This window comes from Phyllobates terribilis, unplaced genomic scaffold (assembly GCF_046119375.1).
Source record: "Phyllobates terribilis strain yellow unplaced genomic scaffold, ASM4611937v1 Scaffold_540__1_contigs__length_1147954, whole genome shotgun sequence".
NCBI lineage: Eukaryota > Metazoa > Chordata > Amphibia > Anura > Dendrobatidae > Phyllobates > Phyllobates terribilis.
In genome coordinates, this window is record NW_027363300.1 from 196,762 (window position 1) to 210,251 (window position 13,490).

The 13,490-nt window shown below is 44.9% G+C and overlaps 8 non-coding genes across 8 annotated transcripts; all 8 read left to right on the plus strand.

Moving 5' to 3' along the window:
• Positions 1-922: 922 nt before the first annotated feature.
• Positions 923-1,113, plus strand: LOC141232553 (U2 spliceosomal RNA). Its single transcript, XR_012298785.1, has one exon. It is a non-coding gene; the product is annotated as a U2 spliceosomal RNA (small nuclear RNA).
• A 1,109-nt stretch (positions 1,114-2,222) lies between these two features.
• LOC141232566 (U2 spliceosomal RNA) lies at positions 2,223-2,413 on the plus strand. The gene has a single exon (XR_012298790.1). It is a non-coding gene; the product is annotated as a U2 spliceosomal RNA (small nuclear RNA).
• Positions 2,414-3,522: 1,109 nt separating this feature from the next.
• Positions 3,523-3,713, plus strand: LOC141233096 (U2 spliceosomal RNA). Its single transcript, XR_012299260.1, has one exon. It is a non-coding gene; the product is annotated as a U2 spliceosomal RNA (small nuclear RNA).
• Positions 3,714-4,822: 1,109 nt separating this feature from the next.
• On the plus strand, positions 4,823-5,013 carry LOC141232445 (U2 spliceosomal RNA). The gene has a single exon (XR_012298696.1). It is a non-coding gene; the product is annotated as a U2 spliceosomal RNA (small nuclear RNA).
• A 2,847-nt stretch (positions 5,014-7,860) lies between these two features.
• On the plus strand, positions 7,861-8,049 carry LOC141232525 (U2 spliceosomal RNA). Its single transcript, XR_012298765.1, has one exon. It is a non-coding gene; the product is annotated as a U2 spliceosomal RNA (small nuclear RNA).
• A 1,118-nt stretch (positions 8,050-9,167) lies between these two features.
• LOC141232404 (U2 spliceosomal RNA) lies at positions 9,168-9,358 on the plus strand. The gene has a single exon (XR_012298656.1). It is a non-coding gene; the product is annotated as a U2 spliceosomal RNA (small nuclear RNA).
• Positions 9,359-10,467: 1,109 nt separating this feature from the next.
• Positions 10,468-10,658, plus strand: LOC141232406 (U2 spliceosomal RNA). Its single transcript, XR_012298658.1, has one exon. It is a non-coding gene; the product is annotated as a U2 spliceosomal RNA (small nuclear RNA).
• Positions 10,659-11,767: 1,109 nt separating this feature from the next.
• LOC141232577 (U2 spliceosomal RNA) lies at positions 11,768-11,958 on the plus strand. The gene has a single exon (XR_012298791.1). It is a non-coding gene; the product is annotated as a U2 spliceosomal RNA (small nuclear RNA).
• Positions 11,959-13,490: the final 1,532 nt, after the last annotated feature.

Consider the following 13,490-nt stretch of genomic DNA (forward strand, 5'->3'; position numbering starts at 1 on the left):
CATTGCCATGTAATGTAACGCAATGCTATCTTTCTAGCTCTCCCTCTTTACTTCCTTTTGGATAAACAGACATATTAGGCAAGCATTTTGGAGCTTTCACCTAAATAACTACAGGTGGTGAGATAAGCTGCACAATATAATTGACCTTTCAGTATATTGTTGCACACACACCATCTATTTAGCAAATGCCCTTGTTATCAACAGCAGCCTTTTAAACTCACCTGAGCTAACAGGTATGTGCGCTGGTTACTCTGCTGCGCTTAAAATTTCTTTTTTGGTTTGCTACAATGCCTTTTCTGAAACGTTGTCTCCCTCTGCTGGAACACTGACTTCTTTCAATTAATGCCTGCAGACTATAAAAGAGAACCCAACCCAAAAAGTTTGGTTGATTAGTCTGTGGCATTCTGTTAAACTGTTGCTTATGGCGGTCTCTGTGAGCTTCTCAGCGACATTCAGCCAGCCAGGTATCCTGCCTGCAGTAGATGGAATGTGGCAATGGAACGCTGGCTGCGCGTGTCATAATAGGCTCTGAGCCTTTATATACCTGCGCACAGCAGCAGCCACCTTCAGTCTGCTGCTGGACAGCCAGCAGGAGCAAGAGAGGTAAGTAATCAGCAGCCCTCCTGCTAAGGGTAGACAGCTGCTCGTTCCACCCCACCCCCCGCCTTAATTGGTTCTCCTCCCTTCCAACGGTGTTGAGGCGGGTGGGAACAGCAGGGGGTGAGGGTGCTGAGTTTAAAGAGGTGGAGTTATGCAGATCTAAAACGCGTGGATTGCAGCAGCAGCAAGCCGAAAAGTGCAGGCATGTAAGGGATCTAGAGGTTGACAACATGTCTTCTTAACGGGAGTCCAGGAGCTCATCTCCACAAATGGACTCTTCAGGATCCTTGGGTGGCTCCGTAGTTCGAAACCAATTCTGGTTATCGCTTCTCGGCCTTTTGGCTAAGATCAAGTGTAGTATCTGTTCTTATCAGTTTAATATCTGATACGTCCCCTATCTGGGGACCATATATTAAATGGATTTTTAGAACAGGGAGATGGAAAAAGAGCTTGCTCTGTCCACTCCACGCATTGACCTGGTATTGCAGTATCTCCAGGACCGGTGCACCCCTTCTTTAATGCAGTTTCTAAAATCAGAAAGTATTGAATTCATTGTTTTTTGTTCATTTTGCTTGTTTGTCGGATTTTGGGATGGACTCTTTGGCTTTGCTTTTCTTCTCCTCATTGGATTTTTCATGTTCAAAGTTGCAGAAGCCAGATGACAAGCTCATTTTGGTTCAACTTCAGCAACTGTGTATTGCATTGCCATGTAATGTAACGCAATGCTATCTTTCTAGCTCTCCCTCTTTACTTCCTTTTGGATAAACAGACATATTAGGCAAGCATTTTGGAGCTTTCACCTAAATAACTACAGGTGGTGAGATAAGCTGCACAATATAATTGACCTTTCAGTATATTGTTGCACACACACCATCTATTTAGCAAATGCCCTTGTTATCAACAGCAGCCTTTTAAACTCACCTGAGCTAACAGGTATGTGCGCTGGTTACTCTGCTGCGCTTAAAATTTCTTTTTTGGTTTGCTACAATGCCTTTTCTGAAACGTTGTCTCCCTCTGCTGGAACACTGACTTCTTTCAATTAATGCCTGCAGACTATAAAAGAGAACCCAACCCAAAAAGTTTGGTTGATTAGTCTGTGGCATTCTGTTAAACTGTTGCTTATGGCGGTCTCTGTGAGCTTCTCAGCGACATTCAGCCAGCCAGGTATCCTGCCTGCAGTAGATGGAATGTGGCAATGGAATGCTGGCTGCGCGTGTCATAATAGGCTCTGAGCCTTTATATACCTGCGCACAGCAGCAGCCACCTTCAGTCTGCTGCTGGACAGCCAGCAGGAGCAAGAGAGGTAAGTAATCAGCAGCCCTCCTGCTAAGGGTAGACAGCTGCTCGTTCCACCCCACCCCCCGCCTTAATTGGTTCTCCTCCCTTCCAACGGTGTTGAGGCGGGTGGGAACAGCAGGGGGTGAGGGTGCTGAGTTTAAAGAGGTGGAGTTATGCAGATCTAAAACGCGTGGATTGCAGCAGCAGCAAGCCGAAAAGTGCAGGCATGTAAGGGATCTAGAGGTTGACAACATGTCTTCTTAACGGGAGTCCAGGAGCTCATCTCCACAAATGGACTCTTCAGGATCCTTGGGTGGCTCCGTAGTTCGAAACCAATTCTGGTTATCGCTTCTCGGCCTTTTGGCTAAGATCAAGTGTAGTATCTGTTCTTATCAGTTTAATATCTGATACGTCCCCTATCTGGGGACCATATATTAAATGGATTTTTAGAACAGGGAGATGGAAAAAGAGCTTGCTCTGTCCACTCCACGCATTGACCTGGTATTGCAGTATCTCCAGGACCGGTGCACCCCTTCTTTAATGCAGTTTCTAAAATCAGAAAGTATTGAATTCAATGTTTTTTGTTCATTTTGCTTGTTTGTCGGATTTTGGGATGGACTCTTTGGCTTTGCTTTTCTTCTCCTCATTGGATTTTTCATGTTCAAAGTTGCAGAAGCCAGATGGCAAGCTCATTTTGGTTCAACTTCAGCAACTGTGCATTGCATTGCCATGTAATGTAACGCAATGCTATCTTTCTAGCTCTCCCTCTTTACTTCCTTTTGGATAAACAGACATATTAGGCAAGCATTTTGGAGCTTTCACCTAAATAACTACAGGTGGTGAGATAAGCTGCACAATATAATTGACCTTTCAGTATATTGTTGCACACACACCATCTATTTAGCAAATGCCCTTGTTATCAACAGCAGCCTTTTAAACTCACCTGAGCTAACAGGTATGTGCGCTGGTTACTCTGCTGCGCTTAAAATTTCTTTTTTGGTTTGCTACAATGCCTTTTCTGAAACGTTGTCTCCCTCTGCTGGAACACTGACTTCTTTCAATTAATGCCTGCAGACTATAAAAGAGAACCCAACCCAAAAAGTTTGGTTGATTAGTCTGTGGCATTCTGTTAAACTGTTGCTTATGGTGGTCTCTGTGAGCTTCTCAGCGACATTCAGCCAGCCAGGTATCCTGCCTGCAGTAGATGGAATGTGGCAATGGAACGCTGGCTGCGCGTGTCATAATAGGCTCTGAGCCTTTATATACCTGCGCACAGCAGCAGCCACCTTCAGTCTGCTGCTGGACAGCCAGCAGCAGCAGGAGAGGTAAGTAATCAGCAGCCCTCCTGCTAAGGGTAGACAGCTGCTCGTTCCACCCCACCCCCCGCCTTAATTGGTTCTCCTCCCTTCCAACGGTGTTGAGGCGGGTGGGAACAGCAGGGGGTGAGGGTGCTGTGTTTAAAGAGGTGGAGTTATGCAGATCTAAAACGCGTGGATTGCAGCAGCAGCAAGCCGAAAAGTGCAGGCATGTAAGGGATCTAGAGGTTGACAACTTGTCTTCTTAACGGGAGTCCAGGAGCTCATCTCCACAAATGGACTCTTCAGGATCCTTGGGTGGCTCCGTAGTTCGAAACCAATTCTGGTTATCGCTTCTCGGCCTTTTGGCTAAGATCAAGTGTAGTATCTGTTCTTATCAGTTTAATATCTGATACGTCCCCTATCTGGGGACCATAAATTAAATGGATTTTTAGAACAGGGAGATGGAAAAAGAGCTTGCTCTGTCCACTCCATGCATTGACCTGGTATTGCAGTATCTCCAGGACCGGTGCACCCCTTCTTTAAAGCAGTTTCTAAAATCAGAAAGTATTGAATTCAATGTTTTTTGTTCATTTTGCTTGTTTGTCGGATTTTGGGATGGACTCTTTGGCTTTGCTTTTCTTCTCCTCATTGGATTTTTCATGTTCAAAGTTGCAGAAGCCAGATGACAAGCTCATTTTGGTTCAACTTCAGCAACTGTGCATTGCATTGCCATGTAATGTAACGCAATGCTATCTTTCTAGCTCTCCCTCTTTACTTCCTTTTGGATAAACAGACATATTAGGCAAGCATTTTGGAGCTTTCACCTAAATAACTACAGGTGGTGAGATAAGCTGCACAATATAATTGACCTTTCAGTATATTGTTGCACACACACCATCTATTTAGCAAATGCCCTTGTTATCAACAGCAGCCTTTTAAACTCACCTGAGCTAACAGGTATGTGCGCTGGTTACTCTGCTGCGCTTAAAATTTCTTTTTTGGTTTGCTACAATGCCTTTTCTGAAACGTTGTCTCCCTCTGCTGGAACACTGACTTCTTTCAATTAATGCCTGCAGACTATAAAAGAGAACCCAACCCAAAAAGTTTGGTTGATTAGTCTGTGGCATTCTGTTAAACTGTTGCTTATGGCGGTCTCTGTGAGCTTCTCAGCGACATTCAGCCAGCCAGGTATCCTGCCTGCAGTAGATGGAATGTGGCAATGGAACGCTGGCTGCGCGTGTCATAATAGGCTCTGAGCCTTTATATACCTGCGCACAGCAGCAGCCACCTTCAGTCTGCTGCTGGACAGCCAGCAGCAGCAGGAGAGGTAAGTAATCAGCAGCCCTCCTGCTAAGGGTAGACAGCTGCTCGTTCCACCCCACCCCCCGCCTTAATTGGTTCTCCTCCCTTCCAACGGTGTTGAGGCGGGTGGGAACAGCAGGGGGTGAGGGTGCTGTGTTTAAAGAGGTGGAGTTATGCAGATCTAAAACGCATGGATTGCAGCAGCAGCAAGCCGAAAAGTGCAGGCATGTAAGGGATCTAGAGGTTGACAACATGTCTTCTTAACGGGAGTCCAGGAGCTCATCTCCACAAATGGACTCTTCAGGATCCTTGGGTGGCTCCGTAGTTCGAAACCAATTCTGGTTATCGCTTCTCGGCCTTTTGGCTAAGATCAAGTGTAGTATCTGTTCTTATCAGTTTCATATCTGATACGTCCCCTATCTGGGGACCATATATTAAATGGATTTTTAGAACAGGGAGATGGAAAAAGAGCTTGCTCTGTCCACTCCACGCATTGACCTGGTATTGCAGTATCTCTAGGACCGGTGCACCCCTTCTTTAATGCAGTTTCTAAAATCAGAAAGTATTGAATTCAATGTTTTTTGTTCATTTTGCTTGTTTGTCGGATTTTGGGATGGACTCTTTGGCTTTGCTTTTCTTCTCCTCATTGGATTTTTCATGTTCAAAGTTGCAGAAGCCAGATGACAAGCTCATTTTGGTTCAACTTCAGCAACTGTGCATTGCATTGCCATGTAATGTAACGCAATGCTATCTTTCTAGCTCTCCCTCTTTACTTCCTTTTGGATAAACAGACATATTAGGCAAGCATTTTGGAGCTTTCACCTAAATAACTACAGGTGGTGAGATAAGCTGCACAATATAATTGACCTTTCAGTATATTGTTGCACACACACCCTCTATTTAGCAAATGCCCTTGTTATCAAGAGCAGCCTTTTAAACTCACCTGAGCTAACAGGTATGTGCGCTGGTTACTCTGCTGCGCTTAAAATTTCTTTTTTGGTTTGCTACAATGCCTTTTCTGAAACGTTGTCTCCCTCTGCTGGAACACTGACTTCTTTCAATTAATGCCTGCAGACTATAAAAGAGAACCCAACCCAAAAAGTTTGGTTGATTAGTCTGTGGCATTCTGTTAAACTGTTGCTTATGGCGGTCTCTGTGAGCTTCTCAGCGACATTCAGCCAGCCAGGTATCCTGCCTGCAGTAGATGGAATGTGGCAATGGAATGCTGGCTGCGCGTGTCATAATAGGCTCTGAGCCTTTATATACCTGCGCACAGCAGCAGCCACCTTCAGTCTGCTGCTGGACAGCCAGCAGCAGAAGGAGAGGTAAGTAATCAGCAGCCCTCCTGCTAAGGGTAGACAGCTGCTCGTTCCACCCCACCCCCCGCCTTAATTGGTTCTCCTCCCTTCCAACGGTGTTGAGGCGGGTGGGAACAGCAGGGGGTGAGGGTGCTGTGTTTAAAGAGGTGGAGTTATGCAGATCTAAAACGCGTGGATTGCAGCAGCAGCAAGCCGAAAAGTGCAGGCATGTAAGGGATCTAGAGGTTGACAACATGTCTTCTTAACGGGAGTCCAGGAGCTCATCTCCACAAATGGACTCTTCAGGATCCTTGGGTGGCTCCGTAGTTCGAAACCAATTCTGGTTATCGCTTCTCGGCCTTTTGGCTAAGATCAAGTGCAGTGATCTAGCGGCTGCTGCCTTGGTCTTGGCTGAGAGGTGCTCGGGGTACCCGGCTCCTTGGCCTGGGGGGATCGCTCTGTTTTTCAGCAGGGCTTCACCTCCCTGCTGCTATTAGGGAGTCGGATTAGTCCCCGGGCAACGGGAGGCGATCATCTACCTGGCACTTCGGTGTTGAAGGTTTCTATTGAGAAGAGGAGAACCTGTTTGTGAAGAAGATGTCTGCAGCATCACATGAAGGAGAGGAAGATCATGTGCCTGAATTCGCTAAGGTGCAGAATTCTATTCGTTTGGTTGTTCAGGAGAACTTTCAAGATCAAAAGGATTTTAGGTATGTGATGAGTCAAGTTCTTGTGGATCTTTTTGGTTTGAAGACAGAAGAAGTGTTGGCGATAATGGACTACCCCAGGAGGGGTGTTTATGATATAGTTTTTGTTGACAAAGTTTTTTTTGAAGGATATCTAAGGAAAATGACTGCAAGCCAGGATAAAAGAATGGAGGGGATAAGTGTAATGCCACACTTCCCCGTTAGAGATAAATGGATCATTGTTAAAATGTACTCTCCATTGGTGGACGAAGAGGATGTTCTTACATTTTTGGAGTTTTTTTGTTTGTCAGTAACACCAAAAGGGAAGATTTATAATGAATTTGGTTTTTGGACATCGAACTGGAAATTTTTGGTCCGTTTCAAAGAAGATGAGCAGGGGACTGTGTTGCTTCCCCCAGCTAGGTTTAAGTTGGGTAATATAAATGGTGATATTTTTTTCAGTGGTATACCCACTTTTTGTCGAGTTTGTCGTCAATACGGGCATGGAAAGGAAAATTGTTCGGGTGGTGTATGTGGTTTTTGCAAAAAAGGTGATCATGAGTCAAAGGATTGTAAAGATCGGAGGAAGTGCAACTTGTGTCAGGAAGATACGCATGTTTTTAAGAATTGCCCAAAGAGGAAAAGAAATAAAGAGAAGGAGGTAGTGGTTAAAAAGGTTTTGGTAGAGAGAAAGGAGGAAAGTGTAGAAAAGGTGTTGGTGGTAAAGGGAAAAGAAAGCAAACCTGTAGGAGTGCAGAGGGAGATGGAGAAAACAAGAGTAGATTGAGGGGATAGGGTAGAGAGTGAAATGGGAGGTGTAAGTCAGGGAACTGGCCGTGGTAAGGTTAAAAAGCAAGAAAAGAGAAAGGAACAGGAAGTGGAGGTGGCAATGGAAGAAAATATAGTTGTTTTTCAACAACCTATGTTTATAAAGAATGCAGAATATTTTAACCGGTTGTACCGTAAGTTGTATGATGAGAAACGTTTGGACTATCTTATAGAGAATGTTAGGAAAGAACTAATAAGAGATAAAAATGTTTTTTGTGTGAAATATAGAATACCAGATGGTGTATCGAAACAAGTTTTTTCAGCATCAAGGGTTGAAGATTTGTCCCTTAAGGTTCTGAGTTGGGTTGGGGTTCATGCTTTTGATAATGGTTACAAGTATTTTACTTGATGTTATTACTGTTGTTAATACAGTTATAATTTAATTTTTATTTTTTTGGTATCCATTCAGGTTCTGAAACATTTCTTTCTTTGTAAGTATTGTTGTATTTTTGTAATTTTTTTTTCTGACATTAAAAGTACCAAAACCTGATGATGATTTAAGTTGGAGTCCACGTCTTGTCTCCCTTTGGGGAGAAGAGGACTGTGGAGTGGACTTTAATTTTAACCTGAATAGGTTTAAAAAAAAAAAAAAAAAAAAAAAAAAAATCTGTTCTTATCAGTTTAATATCTGATACGTCCCCTATCTGGGGACCATATATTAAATGGATTTTTAGAACAGGGAGATGGAAAAAGAGCTTGCTCTGTCCACTCCACGCATTGACCTGGTATTGCAGTATCTCCAGGACCGGTGCACCCCTTCTTTAATGCAGTTTCTAAAATCAGAAAGAATTGAATTCAATGTTTTTTGTTCATTTTGCTTGTTTGTCGGATTTTGGGATGGACTCTTTGGCTTTGCTTTTCTTCTCCTCATTGGATTTTTCATGTTCAAAGTTGCAGAAGCCAGATTACAAGCTCATTTTGGTTCAACTTCAGCAACTGTGCATTGCATTGCCATGTAATGTAATGAAATGCTATCTTTCTAGCTCTCCCTTTTTACTTCCTTTTGGATAAACAGACATATTAGGCAAGCATTTTGGAGCTTTCACCTAAATAACTACAGGTGGTGAGATAAGCTGCACAATATAATTGACCTTTCAGTATATTGTTGCACACACACCATCTATTTAGCAAATGCCCTTGTTATCAACAGCAGCCTTTTAAACTCACCTGAGCTAACAGGTATGTGCGCTGGTTACTCTGCTGCGCTTAAAATTTCTTTTTTGGTTTGCTACAATGCCTTTTCTGAAACGTTGTCTCCCTCTGCTGGAACACTGACTTCTTTCATTTAATGCCTGCAGACTATAAAAGAGAACCCAACCCAAAAAGTTTGGTTGATTAGTCTGTGGCATTCTGTTAAACTGTTGCTTATGGCGGTCTCTGTGAGCTTCTCAGCGACATTCAGCCAGCCAGGTATCCTGCCTGCAGTAGATGGAATGTGGCAATGGAACGCTGGCTGCGCGTGTCATAATAGGCTCTGAGCCTTTATATACCTGTGCACAGCAGCAGCCACCTTCAGTCTGCTGCTGGACAGCCATCAGCAGCAGCAGCAGCAGGAGAGGTATGTAATCAGCAGCCCTCCTGCTAAGGGTAGACAGCTGCTCGTTCCACCCCACCCCCCGCCTTAATTGGTTCTCCTCCCTTCCAACGGTGTTGAGGCGGGTGGGAACAGCAGGGGGTGAAGGTGCTGTGTTTAAAGAGGTGGAGTTATGCAGATCTAAAACGCGTGGATTGCAGCAGCAGCAAGCCGAAAAGTGCAGGCATGTAAGGGATCTAGAGGTTGACAACATGTCTTCTTAACGGGAGTCCAGGAGCTCATCTCCACAAATGGACTTTTCAGGATCCTTGGGTGGCTCCGTAGTTTGAAACCAATTCTGGTTATCGCTTCTCGGCCTTTTGGCTAAGATCAAGTGTAGTATCTGTTCTTATCAGTTTAATATCTGATGCGTCCCCTATCTGGGGACCATATATTAAATGGATTTTTAGAACAGGGAGATGGAAAAAGAGCTTGCTCTGTCCACTCCACGCATTGACCTGGTATTGCAGTATCTCCAGGACCGGTGCACCCCTTCTTTAATGCAGTTTCTAAAATCAGAAAGAATTGAATTCAATGTTTTTTGTTCATTTTGCTTGTTTGTCGGATTTTGGGATGGACTCTTTGGCTTTGCTTTTCTTCTCCTCATTGGATTTTTCATGTTCAAAGTTGCAGAAGCCAGATTACAAGCTCATTTTGGTTCAACTTCAGCAACTGTGCATTGCATTGCCATGTAATGTGATGCAATGCTATCTTTCTAGCTCTCCCTTTTTACTTCCTTTTGGATAAACAGACATATTAGGCAAGCATTTTGGAGCTTTCACCTAAATAACTACAGGTGGTGAGATAAGCTGCACAATATAATTGACCTTTCAGTATATTGTTGCACACACACCATCTATTTAGCAAATGCCCTTGTTATCAACAGCAGCCTTTTAAACTCACCTGAGCTAACAGGTATGTGCGCTGGTTACTCTGCTGCGCTTAAAATTTCTTTTTTGGTTTGCTACAATGCCTTTTCTGAAACGTTGTCTCCTTCTGCTGGAACACTGACTTCTTTCATTTAATGCCTGCAGACTATAAAAGAGAACCCAACCCAAAAAGTTTGGTTGATTAGTCTGTGGCATTCTGTTAAACTGTTGCTTATGGCGGTCTCTGTGAGCTTCTCAGCGACATTCAGCCAGCCAGGTATCCTGCCTGCAGTAGATGGAATGTGGCAATGGAACGCTGGCTGCGCGTGTCATAATAGGCTCTGAGCCTTTATATACCTGCGCACAGCAGCAGCCACCTTCAGTCTGCTGCTGGACAGCCAGCAGCAGCAGGAGAGGTAAGTAATCAGCAGCCCTCCTGCTAAGGGTAGACAGCTGCTCGTTCCACCCCACCCCCCGCCTTAATTGGTTCTCCTCCCTTCCAACGGTGTTGAGGCGGGTCGGAACAGCAGGGGGTGAGGGTGCTGTGTTTAAAGAGGTGGAGTTATGCAGATCTAAAACGCGTGGATTGCAGCAGCAGCAAGCCGAAAAGTGCAGGCATGTAAGGGATCTAGAGGTTGACAACATGTCTTCTTAACGGGAGTCCAGGAGCTCATCTCCACAAATGGACTCTTCAGGATCCTTGGGTGGCTCCGTAGTTCGAAACCAATTCTGGTTATCGCTTCTCGGCCTTTTGGCTAAGATCAAGTGTAGTATCTGTTCTTATCAGTTTAATATCTGATGCGTCCCCTATCTGGGGACCATATATTAAATGGATTTTTAGAACAGGGAGATGGAAAAAGAGCTTGCTCTGTCCACTCCACGCATTGACCTGGTATTGCAGTATCTCCAGGACCGGTGCACCCCTTCTTTAATGCAGTTTCTAAAATCAGAAAGAATTGAATTCAATGTTTTTTGTTCATTTTGCTTGTTTGTCGGATTTTGGGATGGACTCTTTGGCTTTGCTTTTCTTCTCCTCATTGGATTTTTCATGTTCAAAGTTGCAGAAGCCAGATTACAAGCTCATTTTGGTTCAACTTCAGCAACTGTGCATTGCATTGCCATGTAATGTGATGCAATGCTATCTTTCTAGCTCTCCCTTTTTACTTCCTTTTGGATAAACAGACATATTAGGCAAGCATTTTGGAGCTTTCACCTAAATAACTACAGGTGGTGAGATAAGCTGCACAATATAATTGACCTTTCAGTATATTGTTGCACACACACCATCTATTTAGCAAATGCCCTTGTTATCAACAGCAGCCTTTTAAACTCACCTGAGCTAACAGGTAAGTGCGCTGGTTACTCTGCTGCGCTTAAAATTTCTTTTTTGGTTTGCTACAATGCCTTTTCTGAAACGTTGTCTCCTTCTGCTGGAACACTGACTTCTTTCATTTAATGCCTGCAGACTATAAAAGAGAACCCAACCCAAAAAGTTTGGTTGATTAGTCTGTGGCATTCTGTTAAACTGTTGCTTATGGCGGTCTCTGTGAGCTTCTCAGCGACATTCAGCCAGCCAGGTATCCTGCCTGCAGTAGATGGAATGTGGCAATGGAACGCTGGCTGCGCGTGTCATAATAGGCTCTGAGCCTTTATATACCTGCGCACAGCAGCAGCCACCTTCAGTCTGCTGCTGGACAGCCAGCAGCAGCAGGAGAGGTAAGTAATCAGCAGCCCTCCTGCTAAGGGTAGACAGCTGCTCGTTCCACCCCACCCCCCGCCTTAATTGGTTCTCCTCCCTTCCAACGGTGTTGAGGCGGGTCGGAACAGCAGGGGGTGAGGGTGCTGTGTTTAAAGAGGTGGAGTTATGCAGATCTAAAACGCGTGGATTGCAGCAGCAGCAAGCCGAAAAGTGCAGGCATGTAAGGGATCTAGAGGTTGACAACATGTCTTCTTAACGGGAGTCCAGGAGCTCATCTCCACAAATGGACTCTTCAGGATCCTTGGGTGGCTCCGTAGTTCGAAACCAATTCTGGTTATCGCTTCTCGGCCTTTTGGCTAAGATCAAGTGTAGTATCTGTTCTTATCAGTTTAATATCTGATACGTCCCCTATCTGGGGACCATATATTAAATGGATTTTTAGAACAGGGAGATGGAAAAAGAGCTTGCTCTGTCCACTCCACGCATTGACCTGGTATTGCAGTATCTCCAGGACCGGTGCACCCCTTCTTTAATGCAGTTTCTAAAATCAGAAAGTATTGAATTCAATGTTTTTTGTTCATTTTGCTTGTTTGTCGGATTTTGGGATGGACTCTTTGGCTTTGCTTTTCTTCTCCTCATTGGATTTTTCATGTTCAAAGTTGCAGAAGCCAGATGACAAGCTCATTTTGGTTCAACTTCAGCAACTGTGCATTGCATTGCCATGTAATGTAACGCAATGCTATCTTTCTAGCTCTCCCTCTTTACTTCCTTTTGGATAAACAGACATATTAGGCAAGCATTTTGGAGCTTTCACCTAAATAACTACAGGTGGTGAGATAAGCTGCACAATATAATTGACCTTTCAGTATATTGTTGCACACACACCATCTATTTAGCAAATGCCCTTGTTATCAACAGCAGCCTTTTAAACTCACCTGAGCTAACAGGTATGTGCGCTGGTTACTCTGCTGCGCTTAAAATTTCTTTTTTGGTTTGCTACAATGCCTTTTCTGAAACGTTGTCTCCCTCTGCTGGAACACTGACTTCTTTCAATTAATGCCTGCAGACTATAAAAGAGAACCCAACCCAAAAAGTTTGGTTGATTAGTCTGTGGCATTCTGTTAAACTGTTGCTTATGGCGGTCTCTGTGAGCTTCTCAGCGACATTCAGCCAGCCAGGTATCCTTCCTGCAGTAGATGGAATGTGGCAATGGAACGCTGGCTGCGCGTGTCATAATAGGCTCTGAGCCTTTATATACCTGCGCACAGCAGCAGCCACCTTCAGTCTGCTGCTGGACAGCCAGCAGCAGCAGGAGAGGTAAGTAATCAGCAGCCCTCCTGCTAAGGGTAGACAGCTGCTCGTTCCACCCCACCCCCCGCCTTAATTGGTTCTCCTCCCTTCCAACGGTGTTGAGGCGGGTCGGAACAGCAGGGGGTGAGGGTGCTGTGTTTAAAGAGGTGGAGTTATGCAGATCTAAAACGCGTGGATTGCAGCAGCAGCAAGCCGAAAAGTGCAGGCATGTAAGTGTAGCACCCTGAGGATTCGGCTGCTACAGGGGTATTGCACCTCAACCCAGAGGTGTGATATTCCACTCCCGGGTAAGGATGGAGTGTGGAACTGAGCTCGGTAGGCTGCATGCACTACATACATCCCATTTCCGAGGAGCAGACCAACGGTACTCCCACTTAGAAATGTGCAGGTACGACCGAGTCTGTTCCTGGCTGGAGTGGGAGGGGGGTGGAACATCCCATGTAGTGTAGGGGCAGATAGGGGGAGCAGTCTGGGTAGTGATAGGAGCTCATTGGGTGCTGGTCACCTGAGCTCACACATAGAGGGATATATAAGGTGGGCACCAACTAGAATCAGGGTCAGATGCAGAGAACAAGTCAGATGCAGAGAACAAGTCAGATGCAGAGAACAAGTCAGTTGGAGACAGCAAGACAGCTGCAGAGGAGCAGACAGCAAGCAGAGAGGAAGTCAGCCTGCAGCAAGAGAGAGACCCTGAGTGAGAGAGGAGCAGAGAAGGAGTACCCAGAGGGGAAAACAGAGAGGACCCAAG